The sequence below is a fragment of the Schistocerca serialis genome, chromosome 4, assembly GCF_023864345.2.
Source record: "Schistocerca serialis cubense isolate TAMUIC-IGC-003099 chromosome 4, iqSchSeri2.2, whole genome shotgun sequence".
NCBI lineage: Eukaryota > Metazoa > Arthropoda > Insecta > Orthoptera > Acrididae > Schistocerca > Schistocerca serialis.
Genome location: NC_064641.1, coordinates 858601673 through 858626122, shown reverse-complemented (window position 1 = coordinate 858626122; position 24450 = coordinate 858601673).

The following is a 24450-nucleotide window of genomic DNA, read 5'->3' as shown; positions in this document are numbered from 1 at the left end:
CATGTATCCCGTGCCACCCAACGTGCTCTAGAAGGTGTAAGTCAACTACCCTGGCCAGCAAGATCTCCGGATCTGTCCCCCACTGAGCATGTTTGGGACTGGATGAAGCGTCGTCTCACGCGGTCTGCACGTCCAGCACGAACGCTGGTCCAACTGAGGCGCCAGGTGGAAATGGCATGGCAAGCCGTTCCACAGGACTACATCCAGCATCTCTACGATCGTCTCCATGGGAGAATAGCAGCCTGCATTGCTGCGAAAGGTGGATATACACTGTACTAGTGCCGACATTGTGCATGCTCTGTTGCCTGTGTCTATGTGCCTGTGGTTCTGTCAGTGTGATCATGTGATGTATCTGACCCCAGGAATGTGTCAATAAAGTTTCCCCTTCCAGGGACAATGAATTCACGGTGTTCTTATTTCAATTTCCAGGAGTGTATATTCTGCGTATCGCTGTCGTTTGCCGCAATGTATTTTGTAATACAAAATGTACGTGTTAAATAAAGCAATATCAAACAGGTAAAAGAATATCTTGCGGTATCCTTTCATACATTTTCTCATCACAGGGAAGCATGCGAGCACCTGATCTTGGCGATCGATTACAATCACGCCTCGATTGTATTCCACCACACATTTCGGTTTCCACGACGCATTGCCGAGAGGTGTGTCTGTGCCAATCATTTCTGCTGTTTGAATCTTTTGTGGAAAGGATGTAAATGTCTCGTTTATCTTTCCATTTTAGTGCCAATATTCCATTACAACTCCTCACTGTATATTCTCCCTTCTTTAATTTTGCCTTCAAGTAGTCTGTGGGCACATTTTTTCTGTTTGAGCGCACTGTCAGAGTTTTGAAAAGTTTCGGTGAAGAAAACCAGTTATCTAAATATAGAAATACCGACTGTGGTAGTTCTAGAACTACACTTTCAGAGGCACTACCGCTCGGATCACGTTTGTCTCTACCCGTGTATATCTTAAAATCATAGCAGTATCCTGAACTTGACTCACATAATTTATAAATTTTGATACCAAACTGCGCTGTTTTTGGTGGGTTACATTGTTTGTAGGATAAGCCCCCCTTAAATTTCATTAATGATTAATCAATAGCAATATTCTCTTGTATTGTGTACACTCCCTTAAATTTTTGATTGAACATATCTATGACTGGCCTTAGTTTGTGCAGCTTATCTGTGTTGTTGGCTAAACTGTTATTAGCTAGATGCAGAAATCTACTTATGTTCAGAAATCTCCTGAATGGCATCGTATTCCTAAATAATGGCGTTTCTGTAACGGCCCTTCTAGACCAATACATCTGAATCGACGGCTTCCTTACTTCAGCCATGATTATACATAGCACAATGCATATTTTTATTTCATTACAGCGGATAGGAGATCACTTATGGTCTATTTTTCGTCTCTTCTGTTCATTGTTGAGTACGTCTTGTGCATACGATGCTTTCCCAAAGTGTGCTATTAAATATTACATAGAAAACGTCTAATTCTCTTATGTTTGAGCCGGCCGCGGTGGCCGTGCGGTTCTAGGCGCTTCAGTCCGGAACCGCGGGACTGCTACGATCGCAGGTTCGAATCCTGCCTGGGGCATGGATGTGTGTGGTGTCCTTAGGTTAGTTAGGTTTAAGTAATTCTAAGTTCTAGGGGACTTATGACCTCAGATGTTGAGTCCCATAGTGCTCAGAGCCATTTGAACCATTTGAGCCATCTCTTATGTTTGTACTCACGTGCTGTAAAGCTCCTTCCTTTATTCCGGGAATTTCCGTATACGTCCAGATTGTTGGTTCATTGTCTTCCTTTTGCCACATCCACGACTCAGATTGTTTCTGGTAGGTTTGCTCTTCTTCGTCAGTATCACCTTCAATCACCAGCCCCGGGTGGGGTGGCCGAGCGGTTCTAGGCGCTACAGTCTGGAACCGCGAGACGCTACGGTCGCAGGTTCGAATCCTGCCTTGGGCATAGATGTGTGTGTGATGTCCTTAGCTTAGTTAGGTTCAAGTAGTTCTAAGTTCTAGGGGACTGATGACCTTAGAAGTTAAGTCCCATAGTGCTCAGAGCCATTTGAACCATTCAATCACCAGCCGCTTACGCCGTTTTCGTACAGGAGGTAAAACGTCGCTACCACTGTCACTGCCGATGTCAAAATATCCTGCAAAATCATTGTTGGCTGTGCCACCACATGTCTCCCTTTTCTCGTGAACACCTTTGCTACACGACGGGAACATTGTGAAAGTACAGGGTGATTCAAAGAGAATACCACAACTTTAAAAATGCGTATTTAATGAAAGAAACGTAATATAACCTTTTGTTATACATCATTACAAAGGGTATTTAAAAAGGATTTTTTTCACTCAAAAACAAGTTCAGAGATGTTCAATATGGCCCCCTCCAGACACTCGAGCAATATCAACCCGATACTCCAACTTGTTCCACACTCTCTGTAGCATATCAGGCGTAACAGTTTGGATAGCTGCTGTTATTTCTCGTTTCAAATCATCAATGGTGGCTGGGAGAGGTGGCCGAAACACCATATCCTTAACATACCCCCATAAGAAAAAATCGCAGGGGGTAAGATCAGGGCTTCTTGGAGGCCAGTGATGAAGTGCTCTGTCACGGGCTGCCTGGCGGCCGATCCATCGCCTCGGGATAAGGTTTCATAACTAACCTTCTTCGTAGGACTCTCCATACAGTTGATTGTGGAATTTGCAGCTCTCTGCTAGCTCTGCGAGTCGATTTTCCTGGGCTGCGAACAAATGCTTGCTGGATGCGTGCTACATTTTCATCACTCGTTCTCGGCCATCCACAACTTTTCCCTTTGCACAAACACCCATTCTCTGTAAACTGTTTATACCAACGTTTAATACACCACCTATCAGGAGATTTAACACCATACTTCGTTCGAAATGCACGCTGAACAACTGTCGTCGATTCACTTCTGCCGTACTCGATAACACAAAAAGCTTTCTGTTGAGCGGTCGCCATCTTAGCATCAACTGACGCTGACGCCTAGTCAACAGCGCCTCAAGCGAACAAATGTACAACTAAATGAAACTTTATAGCTCCCTTAATTCGCCGACAGATAGTGCTTACCTCTGCCTTTTGTCGTTGCAGAGTTTTAAATTCCTAAAGTTGTGGTATTCTTTTTGAATCACCCTGTATTTTTGTTACGCCGGCAAGGTCCGAATACGCCGAAGAACATATCGTGTATGCCGCGTGAACTCAATCACCTTCGCAACGGGTTAGAGACGTTCTGTTTGGCAGGGCTGAGCGACGACGTCTCTCACACGACTTGCGCTTGTTCGGCGCGGTAAACGTACCACGTCTGTGGTACCTCCAGTTGACGTTTGGCCAGGTCGGTACGCTACGTGTCTCACACGACATTGTAAGCTAAGGGGTTAATCCTTTGCTATTCCGTTTTGCGTACCGTGCTCGGGACGGGCGACTGTCGGTAGGTCTCCGAACAACTTGCACTCGTAATTTTGAAATGTCTCCGTGTGAACCGTTATACACTGCTGGCCACCGTAAATGCAACACCAAGAAAGACAAGAGGTAGCACAACAAAATTTATTTTGTAGATAACATGTTGACCAAGTATCAAATGATTACGTTTACAGACGTCTGTGACATGTGGTTCCTGCCAGAATCAGTAGCCAGAGTAGCCGCCATTGTTGGAGATCACCGCTGCCACACGTCTCGGCATTGAGTCAAAGAGACGTTGGATGTGTTCCTGGGGTACAGCAGCCCAAGCAGCTTCCACACGTTGCCAAAGATCATCTGGTGTGGCAGCTGGGGATGTAATCTGGGTCACTCGTTGAGCAACCATGGACCACATGTTTTCTATCGGCGAAAGATCCGGAGAGCGAGCCGGCCACGGAAGCAATCTGGTTATTGACGAAGAACCTTTGGACAATGCGTGCCACGTGTGGTCGCGCATTGTCCTGTTGAAATATGGCTGTGGCCGAGCCCTGAAGGTAAGGAAGGACAACTGGCTCCAGCACCTCGGATATGTAGCGCCGGCTATTTAAAGTACCGGCAATGCGTACTAGAGGCGTGCGGGAGTAATATCCAATACCGCCCCATACCATAATACCCGGTGCAAGACCAGTGTGGCGGTGCATAATGCAGCTGTCCACGGTGTATCCACACTCCACAGAAGCGTGCCTCGTCAGTAAAGACAACGTCATTCCATTCTGCCGTCCACATCCGTCTGTCATCACACCATTGGCAACGGAGACGTCTGTGGTCCTGCGTCAATGGTAGACGAAGCAATGGACGTCTTGCGGACAGACCACTCTGCTGTAAACGGCGTCGAATGGTACGCGCAGACACTGGATGATGCGTTACAGACGCAATGTGCTGTGCTATGGTTCGGGATGTCACTGAGCGATCCGTCACTGCCATGCGCACAATTTGCCTATCAGCACGTGCAGTGATGCACCGAGGTGAATGCGATCGACCACGTCGGTCCGTCGTACCCTCCTGCATCCAACGGTCACATATCCGCATTACAGTTGTTTCGTTTCGTCCAACACGACTAGCGATTTCTCTGTATGATAATCCACAATCTCGGTAAGCCACTATCCTTCCTCTCCTGAACTCGGATACTTGATCAAAAGATGTTCGCTGTTGTCTACGAGGCATAACTGATCGTCTTGTGAAACAACCACAAGGTAAACACACGTGCCGAACGTACACTCGTCGAAATCGCCAAGCCTTAAATGGCGCTATGAGGTGGCGCCACAGGCGCGCGTGACGTGCGTCTGCGCTGATATTCTAATCAGTTGCATATCTCATCGCTGCAAACTCATGGTGTAAATTTCACTCGATTCGGATACTTCCTTCAGGGTGTTGCATTTACGGTGGCCAGCAGTGTATTAACTTGCAAAGCAGACTTCGGTTTTACAACATCCCTTCGCACCTCCGATGTTCGCTGAGACTCTGCTAGAAACTGCAGAGAAAGGCGAACGGGAGAGTGCGCGGTTTAATAGCCACAGCGGGATTTCAGCACGACGAGAGTGTGATTTCTCAATTCATAATTCAGAGGGTGACAATTATTGAACTGTATGAAATAAAAAAAGGGTGTAAGACAGTGTAATGCCACTTCCTCGGACGAAAAATGAAAAAAGGAAAAATAGCAACCAATACCGCAAAAATTTCCCCAAAACAAGTTCCAAATTCCATGAAAAGTGAACAAGTAACCAAAGTTCCATTTAACACTATTATTTGGATAATAACCAGTAATTGAAACAAGAACCTTATACTTAGTAATTTATCAACTTACAAAAGATAGAATCTCAGTAAACTCCAACTCAAAATCATAGCAAATCGCAAAATCATTATAATTAAAATTAGCAAAGTAGAACCAACGATCTCAAAGAATACTTCGTGTGAGTACTCTTTGAGAGTCGTGAGTAATGGCTAAGGAAAATTTGATCCATTGTCACTACGTTACGAGAGCTGGTCAGACTTGTTTGAATACTCGTATATGTAGGCGCGGTTAGATTGTTTTTCGAGGACTGATAATTACGATCTACTATGACGCAGTGAGACGAAGCATTGACTTCAAGTATAACATCGTTTAGAATTCAGATAGACTACCTTATATTAGACTGAAGTGAACTTTTCAATTAGATAACTCGAACTCAACTCTAGTTAGGCATTGAACAGTGATAGACAATTAACTTTATTCGTAATTGCAAATAGACTCTGGAACTTGGCAATAGTTTTAAAGCAGATAATTTATAAATTCCCCCCCTCCCCTCCCCACCACCTGGGAAAAAATGTTCAAATGTGTGTGAAATCTTATGGGACTTAACTGCTAAGGTCATCAGTCCCTAAGCTTACACACTACTTAACCTAAATTATCCTAAGGTCAAACACACACACCCATGCCCGAGGGAGGACTCGAACCTCCGCCGGGACCAGCCGTACAGTCCATGACTGCAGCGCCTCAGACCGCTCGGCTAATCCCGCGCGGCCCACCTGGGAAAGCTTCTTCCTCACGGCCTTGTTAGGAAGTGATTGTTATTGTGAAATAAACCACCCTTTCGAGCCAATTTACAAGTTTGTGATTCCAAATTACAAAATTGTTTAGAGACATAACGGTGATCTTTTGCGTGCTGCGATAATATTTGACTGGAGCGTTCGGCGCATATATACAAACTCTTTGACGTTAGGAAGAAATCGCAATGTTACGACTTATTAGAGATTTGAAATTACAACCAAACTATGGGAGGGTGGGGTCGGTGGAACTAAATTGAAGTTATCATTAGTATTTTTATAGCAACTGTTAAACCATCGAATATAAACGAGTTAATTACGACGAGTAATGTAATATTGGTCACAATTGGTGAAGTAAATATCACGCAAACGTCGAGAGTTCAGTTCAATGCTGTTTTTCGTAACGTCTTTACATAATAACAGTATCATCGCTCTACCGACTTCGCCGAATTTTAGCCAGGGCCGATCAATACTAATCTGTCAACTACCAACTAGAAAAACCGGTGACGTTGCAACAGGAAGGTAGTCTCTCTCCCCCTACTGTTCAATCTGTACATCGAAGAAGCAACAATGGAAATAAAAGAAAGGTTCAGGAAAGGAATTAAAATTCTAGGTGAAAGGATACCAATGATACGACTCGCTGATGACATTGTTATCCTGAAAGAAAGTGAAAAAGAATTACATGATCTGCTGAACGGAAAGAAAAATCCAATGAGTAAAGAATATCGAATGAGAGTAAATCGAAGAAAGGCGAAAGTAATGAGAAGTAGCAGAAACGTGAACAGTGAGAAGCTTAACATCAGGATTCATGGTCACGAAGTAGATGAAGTTAAGGAATTCAGCTACCTAGGCGGTAAAATAACCAATAACGGACGGGGCAAGGAGGACATCAAAAGCAGACTAGCACTGGCAAAAACGGCATTCCTGGCCAATGTAAGTCTACTAGAACCAAACATTTTCCTAAATTTGGGGAACAAACTTCTGAGAATGTACGGTTGCAACACAGCATTGTATGTTAGTGAAACGCGGACTGTGGGAAAACCGAAACAGAAGAGAATCGAAGTATCTGAGATGTGGTGCTATAGACGAATGTTGAAAATTAGATAGACTGATAAGGTAATGGATGAGGAGCATCTACGCAGAAGCGAAGAGAAAAAGAAAATGTGGAAAACACTAATAAGGAGAAGGTACAGGATGGTAGGATATAAGATATGACGGAATGACTTCCATGGTACTAGAGAGAGCTGTAGAGGGCGAAAACTGTAGAGGAAGACAGAGATTGGAATACATCCAGCACATAATTGAGGATATGGGTTGCAAGTGCTGCTCTGACATGAAGAGGTTGCCACGGGAGACGAATTCGTGGCGAGCCGCATCAAACAAGTCAGAAGACGGATAACTCCCGCCCCCATCCCCCCAAAAAAGTAAATAAATAAATAAAATAAAATAAAGTAAAATCGTTATAACTTCTGAGCCGTTGGCGTTAGGACGTTCAAACCGCACTGTTGGCCGCAGGGCATGACGGGAATTAGTGTGTGCGTGCATGGTTTGGTTTAGCGACGAAGCCCACTTTCATTTAAATAGGTCCATCAACAAGGAAAATTGTCATATTTGGGGGACTGAGAATCCGCATTTCGCAATTGAGAAGTCTCTTCACCCTCAACGAGTGGCTGGCTGGTGTGCAATTTCCAGCCACAGAATAATCTCTGCGATATTCTTTGATGGCACGGTGTTGCCGAACGATACGTGAGGGTTTTGGAAGATGATCTCATCCCCATTATCCAAAATGACTCTGATTTTGACAAGATGTGGTACATGCAAGACGACTCCATCGAAGCAGGGGAGTGTTTGATGTCCTGGAGTAGCACTTTCGATACCACATTCTGTCTATGGAGTGCCCAGAGGCCACTAGAATGGGTCTCGATCGGCCGGCATATTATATGCTGCTCCTTTTTGTGGGGCTATGTCAAAGACAAGGTGTATAGCTGTAGTGTGCGTACTATAAGACCTTCGGTACACACACCATCAGATTATTTGACTTGTCGCTCTAACGAAGTAGGCGAGTGTCAGCAATACGTCTCGTGGTCTTATAGTGACGTGTTTATCTTCTGCCGTTAGGTCAGACGATAGAAATGCCACTTGCACACTTAGAGTAGCAGATTGATGGTGACCAACTTTAAACAGAACGTGATTAATTTTTGGACACATTTATTAAAATAATAAAAAGCATAGACATTACGTACCTTGATTCTGGATTCTATTTACAATTGACAATCTGAAGTTCCATTGGTCTTGGTATGTTAATCTTGTTCTCACATATATCTGATACTTGACAAAGTGTCTATACATTTATCTTCATGGCTATGTACAGGAATATGATAATCTTCTTAGGTGCAGACTGAAACTTGACTATAGACTGGTACAGACTAATGCAGACTGGTACAGACTGGTGCAGACAAATGCAGACTCGTATAGACTAATGCAGACTGACTAATCGGAGGTCTGTACACTCGTTATAATACCTCGCGCATTCAGGTATCACTGCACGAGTGTGATCCGCGAGGAGAAAAGGTTCTACGTTAGCAGCAATCTCATTGGCTGCATTACATATTAATACGCAGATCGGCAGAAGCAGAATTTGGTCCGTCTCTAAGGCAGCGCCATCTCTTAGTGCGGAGACGGACGAGCGCTGCGCCTGCGCTGTTGTGCTTAGCGGGGCGCGCTCTAGTGGGAAAGTTGTGTAGACGCTGACTACGCAGAACTATGTACACAACAATAGCAATAACCCCAAAACCATCGCTGAGCTGGAAACAGCCGTTCAGGAGGTCATCGACAGCATCAATGTTTCGACACTTCAGCGGGTCAGGCAGAATTTCGCTATTCGTCTGCGCCACATCATCGTCAGGGATGGCAGGCATATAGAGCATATCATAACCTAAATCCCAATATCTGTAGTGACATTTGCATGTTGAATAAATAAAACAGTTTGAGCGAATGATCTGGCCACCCAGATCACCCTACGTGAATCTCATCGAACATTTATGGGACATAATCGAGAGCTCAGTTTGTGCATGAAATCCTGCACTGGCGACACTTTCTCAAGTATGGGTAGCTATAGCGGCAGCACGGCTCAATATTCCTGCAAGGGACTTTTAATGACTTATGGCGCCCTTGCCAAGTTGCTGTGCTATACTGGGCAAGGGGATGTATGACACGATGTTAGGACTTTTGTCACTGGAGTGTATTTCTGATGCATTTGTGTAATTGGGGTCCATGGTAAAATACACGATGGCGTCATTTTTGTGTTATCTTTTGCGTACGGGGTTCACGTGCAGAATGCTGGGTCTGTGTTCTCGCCTTTAGTTACTACAGAACACGTGATGAACTGTTATCTGTCTCCGTGTTGAGCATCTGCGCAATAAGGTTCTGTCACTCTATGTTTCAAAATCATTTCTAACGGCTTTCCCTGTTAAAAATTTTAATTAATTCACCGACGTATCGCAATTTGAATTTTCGAGCCGCGGCGTCGGCACTTTTATTTTTATTCCGCTTCCACAATTTTCTTTCATTTCATTCATTCCTTCCTTGACATGCAAAATTGTTGTCAAGGTGTAAAATGAACGTGTAAACAAGTCGAGAAAGATAAAGCTTGTCCAGTATGGATATTGTAGACCACCGTCACTGTGTGTTAAATGAAATATTATGTACACTGCGCTGATGGAGGTTCAGCAAGAACACAGCCCAGATAAACAATGCAGAACAAGTTCATTAGTAAACACATAGACTCAAATCTCTTCTTTGGAGTAAGTTCTTACGCTGTCAGTACTTGGTTAAGTCAAAGTTTCTCTCGAGTGATACAAAAATTGTTTGTTGTGCTGACGGCCCCAAGAAATATGAAAGTTAATTTCTGGGTTCATCAAGAAATGAAAAGTTAATAATACGAAGCACTACAATGGCCAGTACCAAACTCCACACATGTCCCTCATGTAGAGGCCACGTCTTGGTAAAGCACTGGCTGCTGCACACGGTTGAGACTGCTGCTTCAAAAATCGCGTCAAAAGTCCTGATAGTTCATTAGCGAGACTCTCATTGATGAACCGCCTCTATGGTCGGCATCTGGTGCAGAAAGGTCGTTAGGAGTGGACTGCCTGTCACAGCCTGGGTGCTGTCCTAAACAGATTTATTTGTGGTGACATTACCCCATGGAGGCAAGTAGATCCATGGGGCCTGTGATCCCACTAGCCCAGTGGATGCACGAAACTTCGGACAGTCATCTGCTGGAGTGGTCCCTGCAGCTTTGCTGTGTAGGCCAACCGCTTGACGTTGGTGTAGATGAGGCTGCTATGTCAAAAAACAAATGGCCCCAACATAGCATACCTCCCCCCCCCCCCACCCCCCACCCCACCCAATGAAGAAGTGCCAAGAAGTAACAGCCTCACTGCTGACGACCTTTGGAACATTGGAACAGTGAACCTGGAGTCCCAAGTTGTGGGCACCTGTGTTGTTGGAGTGGTGGTCTCGTCCGTACCCAGAGACAATGTGACCTGTTGTGGAAGAGGCTAAAGGTTGTGTTGATGGTCGTGGGTATCATGGTGTCTGGAACAAACAGCTGTGGATGATTTCCGGTTGTAAGGGGTCAATGTGCTGCAAATGTGCATTTGGTAGATGTGTTTCCAGCATCTGAAGCCATCCTGGAGTTGCATTTCAACCAGTACCCAACCTAACATAAGCCTTGCAACTGCTGGAACCCAGTGTTGGTAGACCTTGGAAAAGATGAGCGCCTAGACGTCATCCCGGTGGCAGTATCAGTGTGGCTCGATAGTCACGAAGGGGGGCGAAGGACAGAAGGACAGTTAGGTGAGTAATCGAGAGTTACAATCAATGCAGCCCACTATGCGTTGTTAGGACGCACTAGACACATGTTGTGGGGAGGAGTGTTAGGAGCTTAAGAATAATAGTAGCGCCTCATCCAACGAAGTGTGCTGGTGCAGTTTGCCATACGCATCTTGAACTTGTGGACAAACGTCTCTGTGGTACCACTGGATGCTGGATGGAGGGCTGTTAACGTGCATTCAGGTGATGCCATTTTGTGGGAAAAAAGCGCCAAATTTAGCGAATATAAAATGTGGCTGTAATCTGTCAGTATCTTTTCTGGGAGTCTGTCGATGGAAAACATGTGAGCCACTGCACAGATTGTTTTCACCAAGGACGTAGGACGCATTCGAGACACATATGGGAAAATATTGCCTGCGTCAATAACAATGAGGAGTATCCCAAGACAGAGCCTGAAAAGTCTAAATAGAGGCGAGCCCATGGTGATGGTGTATCTGACCTGCGAAAATATGGCCAAACAGAAGCTGCCTATTCACTCTGGCAGATAATGCTAGCTACAATCATTTTAGCAGTAGTGTTTTCAGTGACTCTCCAATATACATGTTCGTGAGCCAATCGTTTGGTCAGGACTATTCCTGAATGATCTTCATGAAGGAGCGTCAAAATGCGTTGTCTTGGGGAAAATGGAATCACCACTCGAGTGTGACCATTGTCCACCAGAAGCAATTGGACAGCACTGACAACTGACAGCTTGTTTCAGTAATACCACGATTGTCCAGTTATTTGCGGTCCTCTGGTTAGCTATTGTTCGCTAACTGAATTACTTCCTGAATCACTGCGTCACGTAAATGTCACCATGCAATGACTGACAAAACCGAGGGGAAGTTGGTCTCTGTCTCTTCTATTTCTGTGTCCATGTGGAAACACACCTCTGGCACCAAGTCGAACTCTAGGTCTTCTCGAAGGACGTAGTCTCGACAGGATATCAACGTTGATGTGTTGTGCTGCAGAGGTGAACTATATGTCGTAACTTGATCCTGTCAGGAACAAGCACATCACTGGCGACGATGTGCCGTTCTGGTTGGAATGTTGGGGTTGGCACCGAACAGTAGCAAAAGAGGTTTATGATCTTTTAATGTTGTTGTTGTTGTGGTCTTCAGTCCAGAGACTGGTTTGATGCAGCTCTCCATGCTACTCTATCCTGTGCAAGCTTCTTCATCTCCCAGTACTTACTGCAACCTACATCCTTCTGAATCTGCTTAGAGTATTCATCTCTTGGTCTCCCTCTACGATTTTTACCCTCCACGCTGCCCTCCATTACTAAATTGGTGATCCCTTGATGCCTCAACACATGACCTACCAACCGATCCCTTCTTCTAGTCAAGTTGTGCCACAAACTTCTCTTCTCCCCAATCCTATTCAATACTTCCTCATTAGTTATGTGATCTACCCATCTAATCTTCAGCATTCTTCTGTAGCACCACATTTCAAAAGCTTCTATTCTCTTCTTGTCCAAACTATTTCTATTTATCGTCCATGTTTCACTTCAATACATGGCTACACTCCATACAACTACTTTCAGAAATGACTTCCTGACACTTAAATCTATACTTGATGTTAACAAATTTCTCTTCTCCAGAAACGCTTTCCTTGCCATTGCCAGTCTACATTTTGCATCCTCTCTACTTCGACCATCATCAGTTATTTTGCTCCCCAAATAGCAAAATTCCTTTACTACTTTAAGTATCTCATTTCCTAAGCTAATTCCCTCAGCATCTTTTAATAGAGTAAAATATATGCCGAACATGTAATTGTGGAACTTCTTCGGACTGAAGATAGTAATCAGGGCTCCCTTCTCTATCTGGCTGTAGTTCCAATGCGCTTATATTTATGTGTCTTTGAGATGAACGTTAGGCTTTCCACACCATCAAAATCATGAGAAAGGACTGAATCCAAGCGATAGTATGATGTATATGCTGCACACAATGAAGGGGTAGGAAGTGTCGTAGGTTGGGAGACATGTAAAATGAAGAAGATCTTGTTCGAGATCCCAGTAAGCTTTGTTACATGTGGTAGTTACCTTTTTTCCACAGCAGCTGATGGAGTGAGTGTCACTGGGAGCCAGCAGTTGCAGTATGGTTTGTATCCCTGATGCACTGGACTCATGTCACAATTATACTACTTGTGGTACAAAAAAATGTTTGTCCTGGTTACATCTGAAATTGGCCAGTTAAACAAGGAGCCGAGGTTGGTGATTAATCTTGAGCAGTTTTACCAGTAACAATATACCAAGGGCACGGGAAATGCCAAAGGGGATCCGATTATATCAAAAATGTTCAAATACGGTGTTGATATCACAATGTTTTTTGACACTTCATCTGGTGGGAACTGGAGATATGCATCACGCATATCAACTTTTATGAAGATCTTGCCACCAGTGATGCACTCCATTGCATCTTCTACTCTAGGTATAGGGTAGCTATCAATGACAGGCTGGATATTAATCGTGGTTTTGAATCCAATCCTTAGTGAACTGCTTCGTGTTTCCAAGTTGATGATGTGAGTGGCCCACTGACTGTTGGGAACCGAAGCCAAGATGAACTCATTCTGAAAGTACTGGAGCTTGCTGTGAAGCTTATCCCTGAGTGCGAAGGGTACACTATGTACTTTAAAAAGCAGGGGATAGCCAAGGTGAGGGGTGCAACATGTGGCTCAAACCCTGTGATGCTGGCAGAGGGGCATGGAAAAACTGTTTTATATTTGGAGCAAAGATCCCACAGATATGAGCTGACCATGAATGGTTTGATACTGTTAGCAGAATCGTGGACTTCCAACCCCAGGCTGCTGAAAAGTTCTGACCCCAGAATGTTCATAGCTCCCTTGTAACAATCACAAGGAGGTATACTGTAAATGAGGCTGTCGAGTACATCACTTGCACAACAAACTGACACTTGACCTCGATGGCGCTCTTGCTGTTGCTCTTGAGTAGCTTGGAGAATACACAGAATTGAGGGGAGCCTAGGCAGCGATGTGTTTCCCAATTGACAATGGTCACTGATGTGCCTTTATCCGTCTGGAAAACCACTGGAATGGCGTTGACAACAGTCAGCGTTAGGAGCATTTCAGAGAGAGGGTAAACAACCTGGACATGCAGTACATTGGGATGGCAAACACTGGGCACCTCATCTGATCCAGAATACAGGGGTTCCAGGCAAGCACAGGCCATGTAAATTTCGAGAGATGGCTGACAAGCTTTCACCTTGTGTCCTTTTATTTCCACAGCATCTGGCCTGATGACAGTATCACTGTTGACAATCACACATCACAAAACAGTGTCTTTGCCTGTGGCGAGCAACTTGGCCTGTTTTGGAGGCCAAGGCTGAGATTGGGTCAATGAATGGAGCAGGCAGCCAACACTTGAGATGTGTCCTGAAACACTGCTGAGGATCTAACAGATTGTTCAAAGGCTCTAATGTTAGGAAGACATGTAGCCAATGGATGCTGAAGCGAGGTGAGAATGACCTTACAAATTAAAGATGTGACGTATGATTGTTTGCAGTGGGGGTTTGCACACTGAAAAGGGGGGTCTCTGTACAGACCTTGTAACTTTGCTAACAAGTCCCTATATGATTGTCCACTGAGCGTAGGACAACTGAAAAATTGTGACAGATTGCTGTGATGGGTATCTGGGAGTCAAAATAGTCTAGCAAACATAATTTCTACCGTTCATGTAGAAGGGCATGCAGCTTGGCCCAGTAGCACACTTTGGGGCGTGATTAAGCTAAAAGAAGATGCGCTCTGCTGGAATCACCTGCAACATCATGTACCAGGAAATACTGTTCAAGCTGAGCCACGGAGTCTGCCCATGGCCCAACCTTATTGTCAAATGGCTCAATTGGCAGGGGGGACCTTGTGGAATCCTTTCACCAGCGAATCAATGTATGATAGATGGTTGGAGATTTCCAGTGGCGCCATGTTGATGGCAGCCCCCTTCTCCAGCAGCAGATCTTCAGTCTGTTGCATATTCTATAGAAGCAGTGGCACTGGGGTGGTAACATCTACTGGACCAAACATACTGGAATAGGAAGTAAATGTCAGTTCACTCGAACCTGGGAAGTTATACGAAAGAAAATACCGTCTACTTGGGACACAGCACATATGTGGAAACTAAGGTCACCAAACTGTACACTTCATCGCCAGTGGATATGTATCACACCACTGGAGGCATGCAGTCCAGGTAAACAATGCAGAGCAAGTTCGTTAGTGAACACATGAATTCAAACCTCATCCTTGGAGTAAATTTCTATACTGACAGTATGTGGTAAGTCAGATTTGCCATAGAAAGACATACCAACTGTTTACTGAGCTGATGGCCCCAAGAGATATCAAAATTAAGTTATAGATTCACTTTGGAATTAAATATTAATAAAACAAAGCACTAAATGGCCAATAAAAAGGTCCACACATATCTCCAGAGGAGAAGCCACATCTCGATGAAGCCTGCTGATGGCAGTGGCTGCTTTACGCACTGGAGATTGCTGGCTGGAATGTGGCACTGAATATCCTGATGGTTCTTTAGGTAGACTCTGATTGATGATCTGCTACTGTGATTGGCACCTGCCCAGAGGACCGTGTTCTGACCCACCACATCCGTAATGCTTGGCCTCCCAGGTCCCCAGATCTTACTCTGTGTCATTATTGCTTGTGTAGTTACTTGGAGTCGAAAGTCTGCCGCGCTCGTCCAGTCTCATTAGGGACGCTAAAAGACAGCATCCGACGACAATTTGTCACCATACCTACTGTACCGTGCTGTTCATAGCATTGTCCCTTGTATTGAGCATCTGTTATAAAGACTATTGCCTTTGCTAAAATTGAATTGTCACTGCAATTTTTTTTTTTTTTTTTTTTTTTTTTTTTTTTTTTTTTTGCGGAGGAAGCGCCATTTGGCGGTCATTTTGCACTCTTAGTTTAAGTTTCCCTAAAACCCCATATCATTTAAAGGATCTCTCTACCTACATTATTCCGTGAAATACTGACTTTTCAAATGTTAATGGACTTTTGGGTCACCCTGTGTTTTGTGTATGTTGGGCCCTACTGCGCACCTTCTGCAAGCCTTACCCATGAATTCACACAGGTAATTGGTTTACTAGGTGGATAATTAGTTCCTAATATTATACACCATAGCTTAGGCATTACATACCTTTTTCTTGATTCAAGTAGCTTTCTATTTTGTTCAACATCCCATTGTTGAACTTCTGTAATTAGTGTATGATTAATTCGATACTGTAATGAAGTATAATCTCTGTAATGATATGTTTTGTCTTTCTTACATAATCTCTTTGGTTATCATTGTGGGTGAATAATTTTGATCAAATATTTTTTTTATAGAAATTTCAATATGTGCAAAGGTTCTGCTTTATTTAAAATGTTTGTTTACTGTTATGTAAACTGCTGACCTTCACTTAGGGTTCTTAATTATTTCATTTGCAAAAGGTGTTGTGATTCTCCTCGGAACGGAACTGTGTAGCGCGCGCAACTTGTGGTTGGCCTAGGTAGAAAAGGTGGAACTGAGAGTCAGTTGGGGACGAGCTACCTGCTGTGCATTGGCATGAGAGCCAACCCACTAATGGTAGAGGAAGCCGAAAGGCACGCGTTTAAGCTCACGCAGGCTGGCATGAGGTCTGGAACAGGACAAGGAAATGAGAACTTAGAAAAACGGACGCAGATGGTGGAATACTTAACTTTAATCCATTAATGTTGAACGTAGCTCTTGTCTGTACATTCTTTACAATATCAATAGCAACTGATAATGGTGCCTTGCTAGGTCGTAGCAATTGACGTAGCTGTAGGCTATGCTAACTATAGTCTCGGCAAATGAGAACGTATTTTGTCAGTGAACCATCGCTAGCAAAGTCGGTTGTACAACTGGGCGAGTGCTAGGAAGTCTCTCTAGACCTGCCGTGTGGCGGCGCTCGGTCTGCAATCACTGATAGTGGCGACACGCGGGTCCGACGTATACTAACGGACCGCGGCCGATTTAAAGGCTACTACCTAGCAAGTGTCGTGTCTGGCGGTGACACCACACTACCAAACTGTGAACTGCCCATGTAAAAGTTGTACATTGTGCTGGTTCCGAGAGAGGCTTTTCCTGGCGCTTTCCAATGCCACGGATGGATGGATGGAGAGCTGTAATTTTTCTGAAATTGGTATCTATCATTGCCACCAAGAAATGACAGATTCCGGCAATTCTACCTGCAAATCCACCTACCAACATGCAATTGCCACCACATTGCGCAACCACTGTTAATGGAACACTATAGAAATGTACAGTGAAGGATCAGCTCATTGGATGTTTAGTGTACTCAAATACAAGGTAAAATTTGACTGAACTCTTGTACCTACCGTGATTTATCCTCAGTCACATACTCACTTCGGGTCCCTCCCACGCTAAAGTGCTTACCGAGTGGCCTTTATTGAAAGAAAGTTAATGTGGCAACAGAGTGAGCTAAAGTACAAGATACTTGCAGAAAATAATTTTTCTATTAAAACTGCTTATTAATATATTGTTGCCAATTTCAAAATTAAAAGTTCTTAAAACTGAGGATGGTAAAGTTTTGCATAGTAAATGATCACATTGCTGCTTGTTTCAAATCGCCAAAGGTGAGTCAGTTTCTTACAGATATGTCAAGTTGTGTTTTACTGCAGTAAGAGTTGAGAACTAATACCTTGTTTCTTTAGTGTATTGAAAGTGTGTTTAGTATGCTCTGTTACAGTGGTCAAGATTAAGGGCCCCCCTCCACTGAAAATACACTCCTGGAAATGGAAAAAAGAACACATTGACACCGGTGTGTCAGACCCAGCATACTTGCTCCAGACACTGCGAGAGGGCTGTACAAGCAATGATCACACGCACGGCACAGCGGACACACCAGGAACCGCGGTGTTGGCCGTCGAATGGCGCTAGCTGCGCAGCATTTGTGCACCGCCGCCGTCAGTGTCAGCCAGTTTGCCGTGGCATACGGAGCTCCATCGCAGTCTTTAACACTGGTAGCATGCCGCGACAGCGTGGACGTGAACCGTATGTGCAGTTGACGGACTTTGAGCGAGGGCGTATAGTGGGCATGCTGGAGGCCGGGTGGACGTACCGCCGAATTGCTCAACACGTGGGGCGTGAGGTCTCCACAGTACATCGATGTTGTCGCCAGTGGTCGGCGGAAGGTGCACGTGCCCGTCGACCTGGGACCGGACCGCAGCGACGCACGGATGCACGCCAAGACCGTAGGATCCTACGCAGTGCCGTAGGGGACCGCACCGCCACTTCCCAGCAAATTAGGGACACTGTTGCTCCTGGGGTATCGGCGAGGACCATTCGCAACCGTCTCCATGAAGCTGGGCTACGGTCCCGCACACCGTTAGGCCGTCTTCCGCTCACGCCCCAACATCGTGCAGCCCGCCTCCAGTGGTGTCGCGACAGGCGTGAATGGAGGGACGAATGGAGACGTGTCGTCTTCAGCGATGAGAGTCGCTTCTGCCTTGGTGCCAATGATGGTCGTATGCGTGTTTGGCGCCGTGCAGGTGAGCGCCACAATCAGGACTGCATACGACCGAGGCACACAGGGCCAACACCCGGCATCATGGTGTGGGGAGCGATCTCCTACACTGGCCGTACACCACTGGTGATCGTCGAGGAGACACTGAATAGTGCACGGTACATCCAAACCGTCATCGAACCCATCGTTCTACCATTCCTAGACCGGCAAGGGAACTTGCTGTTCCAACAGGACAATGTACGTCCGCATGTATCCCGTGCCACCCAACGTGCTCTAGAAGGTGTAAGTCAACTACCCTGGCCAGCAAGATCTCCGGATCTGTCCCCCATTGAGCATGTTTGGGACTGGATGAAGCGTCGTCTCACGCGGTCTGTACGTCCAGCATGAACGCTGGTCCAACTGAGGCGCCAGGTGGAAATGGCATGGCAAGCCGTTCCACAGGACTACATCCAGCATCTCTACGATCGTCTCCATGGGAGAATAGCAGCCTGCATTGCTGCGAAAGGCGGATATACACTGTACTAGTGCCGACATTGTGCATGCTCTGTTGCCTGTGTCTATGTGCCTGTGGTTCTGTCAGTGTGATCATGTGATGTATCTGACCCCAGGAATGTGTCAATAAAGTTTCCCCTTCCTGGGACAATGAATTCACGGTGTTCTTATTTCAATTTCCAGGAGTGTAGTTCAAATGCACAAAGATACTTAATTATAGCAAGTTTCAATTACTCTTCCTATTCAAGTGAACTTCTGTACAATATTGGACTCCCCTTGTGTATTAAAAGTACATATTAATGGTGTAACAGGATCTATAGTTTGTCTATTGTGCTCATGCTAAATAACAATTACTAGAAAGACCACTATCTATGTAAAACAGTAACTTCTTTTATTCAAAATTCAGTGAGAAATTTTTTGATAGTGAATTCCAATTAACTTTCATTCTAAATAGAATAGTATTTAGTTGAGAGAGACTTAACCGGTGATCATAATTTTGCAGTGAACTACTTTTACAATTTTTTGTCAGCTAGGAAAATGTGTGAAAAGTAATACTGAACCTATGTCCAATTCATGATTATACAGTGAATATTAATAGTAATGTTATAAAGACCATTCAGTTTGAAAAGCCCTGCAAGTAATAGTGTGTATTGTTATCTGTTATACTTATGCAAATAGTTTGTTCTGCTCTGTCAGCTCCAATCTTACCATGAACATATGCTGGTTTCAGAGTTCATTGCACTCGCGTGTGGCAAAGTATAGGTTTTGTTTGTCCGTTAAAGTTACTCATACTTATTTTCTTGAACAAGGATGTCAATCATTCTCTTGCCTAATAAGGCTGGCGACCGTTTTCCTTATTCTTTGAACAGTGTCGGTAGATAAAATATTGTTTGTTACTGTTTAAATATTTACGCAATTCTGACTGTTGTGGCGTAGCAAGACAGCCACGCCACGGAAGTAGCCGAAAGGCACGCGTTTAGTTCACGCAGGCAAGAGATAGGTCTGTAACAGGATACGTAATGAATGCTATAAAGAAAAGTATGTAGCTTCTGGAATACTTAACTTTAATCCATCCTTGGTGCATCGCTATTGACAATATAAGTGAGACTCCATAGATACATGCAATGTTACTAATGGCGCCTTGCTAGGTCGTAGCCATTGACTTAGCTGAAGGCTATTCTAACTATCTGCTCTGCAAATGAGCGAGGCTTCGTCAGTGTCGTCGCTAGCAAAGTCGTCCGTACAACTGGGGCGAGTGCTAGTCCGTATCTCGAGACCTGCCTTGTGGTGGCGCTCGGTCTGCGATCACACAGTGGCGACACGCGGGTCCGACATGTACTAATGGATCGCGGCCGATTTAAAACTACCACCTAGCAAGTGTGGTGTCTGGCGGTGACACCACATTCCTCCCCCGCAAATCGGCGAACGGTCGTGTTATAAGGCTTCCGCCCGCCGTGGGGAGGACCCCATGTTGACGTATGCGATGAGGTGGGGAGCCTAACAACAGGAGAGGCTGTGCCACCCGCACCCGGCCATTCGGTCCAAGGGGAGCTAGGAAACGCCTGAAAACCTAGTCCAGCGTGCACGTCAACATGCGGTGTATGCGCCCGTAAAGAGACAGGAGGGGCCGAAGGGTCGACCTCCATTGCGTCGGGGTGCCCGACGCGCGAAGACGCCATGTGGTCCGGAGCGGGCAAGAGTTCCATGGCGGAGGACGGCTGGTCACGGGAAGCGATCGGCGGCGCGTGATCCAGGGAGGGGCTTGGCGGCTGCAGCGAGGCGTCCACTGCGGGCGGCGCCGGCTGGAGGACAGGCGACGGCGGCGGAGGCGGCGGCGGCGCGTCGCCATGGGCAAAATGGAAGGCATCGTCGGTAACACCTGGGGATGAGGCGAGCCAGTAGATGGGTCCCCAGGGCGCTGACCGGACGGCACCGTCGCTGAAAGCAGACGGGGAGCGGCAGAACCCGTGCGACGACAGAGGCGCAGCTGATTGAGATGCCGACGCACTTCAGCAGAGGCCCCCAAAACCAAATACATCGCGCGGCCGAGGCAGCGAAGAATGCGCCCTGCGAGCCAACGCCGTGAACCGCGAAAGTTGCGATAGTATACAACGTCGCCTGGAGCAAAAGCAGGAGTCTGCCGCTGCACAGCAACCTGATGCGGCGGATGCAGCAAAGACATCAAGGTTCGATGAGGACGACCGTGGAGCAACTCAGCCGGCGAGCGACCATCTCGGGGCTGAGAGCGATACGAAGACAAAAAGAGCACCAATGCGTCCTCCCGAGAATGCGACTCTTTCAACTTCAACATCTGTGACTTGAAAGTCCGGACCAATCTTTCAGCGGCACCGTTGGACTGAGGCGAAAACGGCGCGGATGTCAGATGTTGAATACCATTGGCTGTGCAGAATGACTGAAATTCTGCGGACATGAATTGTGGGCCATTGTCGGAAACAATAGTCTGTGGAAGACCTTCAATGCAAAAAATACCGGATAACGCTTGGATGGTGGCAGAAGACGTCGTGGAAGACATCCGGACAACAAAAGGAAAATTACGGAAAGCATCTACCAGAACCAACCATCGAGCATTCCAGAATGGACCAGCAAAATCGATGTGCAAGCGTTGCCAAGGGGAAGTGGCTTTCGGCCATGCAAAGACTTTCCGCGGCGGTGCGGATTGTTGTTCGGCACACGCCATGCAAGAAGAACACATATTCGTAATCGCAGCATCGATTCCGAACCAAGTACAGTGCTGACGAGCAAGTTGTTTCGTTCGCACTATACCCCAATGTCCTTGTTGAAGAAGCCATAAGACAGAGGACTGTAACGAACGTGGGACCACGACTCTGGACTGATCATTATCAGAACGCAACAACAAAACTCCACGTCGAACAAAAAGTCTCTCCTTGTGAGCAAAAAATCGACGAACCAACGGATCCTCAATCCGCGACTTCGACAAGGGCCATTGAGTAGCAACAAAACGCAAAACGGTAGCAAGGACAGGGTCAGCAGCTGTGGCTGTAGCTACACGAAGAAAATCAACCGGAAACGATTCGACCACGTCATCAGTTTCTGTATCAATGAACATGCAAGCAAGTTCGGAAGAATCGAATGCTCTATCCTCAGCAACAGGCAAACGGGACAACGCATCGGCGTTTCCGTGCTTAGCAGTGGACCGATACAAGATATCGTAGCGGTACTGCGAGAGGAAAATAGACCAGCGAATGAATTTCTGCGCTGTACGTGGAGGTACAGGCTTGTTCGGATGAAAAAGTGATGTCAAAGGTTTGTGGTCAGTGATGATGGTAAAGTGACGACCATACAAGAAATCATGAAACTTTGTAACACCCAAGACGAGAGCCAAAGCTTCTTTCTCTATCTGCGAGTTATTTCTTTGCACAGACGAGAGCAATTTGGATGCAAAGACAATAGGGCGATCATGCGATCCATCTTTGTGCGCAAGTACAGCACCGATCCCGAAATCCGATGCACCTACCATCAACAAAAGGGGTTTCTGGGGATCGAATGGCGTAAGGCAAGTATTTGAAAGCAACGCCGATTTCAACTGGCGAAAAGCGCGGTCGCATTCCGTCGTCCAGACGAACGGAACACCTGTACGGCGTAAGCGATGAAGCGGAGCTGAAATGGAAGAGGAATTGCGCACATTCACTCACACCTTGTGATTCTAAATCGTGTAATGTTCGTGCGACCTCATCACGCAATGCGTGAGGAACATTGCGCGCTCTGAAAAATTTCGGTTGCGCGTTGTCTTTCTTTTCCAAATGTGCTGCATAGTTCGTAGCGCAACCAAGGCCCGGTGCAAAAATGTCTGCAAATTCTTCACACAGATGAGAAACACTATCTGAAGGCACAGTCTGATACACAGATAGGACCTGATTTACTATAGACATGTTAAACAACTGAAATAAATCTAAACCAAACAAGTTCACTGCAGTAGAAGAACGAAGAACGTAAAATGACACAAGTTTTGTTTGTCCCTTGTATGTTGCAAGAAGGGTGCACTGTCCTAACACAGGGATCTGCTGTCCTGAATAACTACTGAGCTGAACATTTGCGGCACGCAACGGAGGTTTGCCCAGTTGTTTGTACGTGTCGTGATTGAGCAATGAAACTGCAGCTCCGGTATCGAGCTGGAATGGTATGACCTTGCCATTAAAGTCCAAATCTACAAAATGTTTCTTGTCCTGCCGACGACAAGAGCGACTTTCGCGTGCAATTGGAACGGACACTGGTACAGAAGCACTTGCGACTTGACGGGATTTCCGGCGACGTCGACGCACACTTTGTGTGGGACGAACACTGTCACTGTTTGAGAAAGTGGCACTGGACGGGGTGGAATTAACTACATGAATGTCCATGGGCGAAGGTCCACGAGCCTGAGTGTCCTTGGTTCGATTCCGGCGTGAAGCAAGGGGCCTGGAATGATTAAGAGTATCTGATCTGAGCTTTTTCTGGCAAACACTTTGAACATGTCCTTTCTTATTACAGTAAAAACAAATAGCTCGGCGTGACGGGCAATTCTCACGCGAATGTCTAGTAGCACACCGCGTGCATGATTTCACTGCATTTGTGCGCTTGCGCTGCACACGTGGGGAGCTAGGCGGCAGCTGCGCGGACGAGCGCGAGGGCTGTTTATCGGTCCGTGCAGCGCGCCCGGCGGGCCTGTTAATGTGACACATGGCTGGCGAAGTTTCAAATGATTCCTGTGCAAAGTCAAGTGTGTCTTGTCTATCTAATATGTCTATCACTTGTTGAAGGGAGGGATTGACTAGTTTCAAAATCTGTTCCCGTATACGAACATCAGAAACGTTTGTGCAATTGCATCACGGACCATTGTATCTGAATAAGGGAGTCCACATTCACACTCAAATGCACAATCCCTTGTAAGGCCTTGCAAAGTTACAACCCACTCCCGATTAGTTTGACCGGCCGTATGTTTTGTACGAAAGAAAGTATACCTCTCTGCAACTACATTGACTGTTTCTTTGAAATAGGCATATAAAGCAGACAAAATTTCGTCGTAGGAGTTGCTAAGTCGCGTCGGGGAAATAATTCCACTATCACACGGTACGTTTGCACCCCTACACACGCCAATAAATGAGGCTGCCGCTCGTTACCTTGAATTCTGTAGGCGGCGAGATGAAACCCAAACTGGCGTGACCACTCCGTCCATGTTTCCTTAGCTGGGTCAAATTGCCGGAACGTGGGTGCAACAGCATGTTGTGGCTGCAGTAGCGGTGAAGCGGCGGCTGCCGCATCGTTTTGCAGTGCACGTTGACCCTGGACGAGCTGTCCAAGGGCATCTAATAACGCCTGCGTCTGCTGATTCTGCAAGCGATAACATTCGGACAGTACATCTGGAGGGTGTGGCGAAGCCATGACACAAGTAAATCAAGTAAGGATAAAGAAGAAAATCGTTTTAATCGTCGTCGCCAACTGTTGTGGCGTAGCAAGACAGCCACGCCACAGAAGTAGCCGAAAGGCATGCGTTTAGTTCACGCAGGCAAGAGATAGGTCTGTAACAGGATACGTAATGAATGCTATAAAG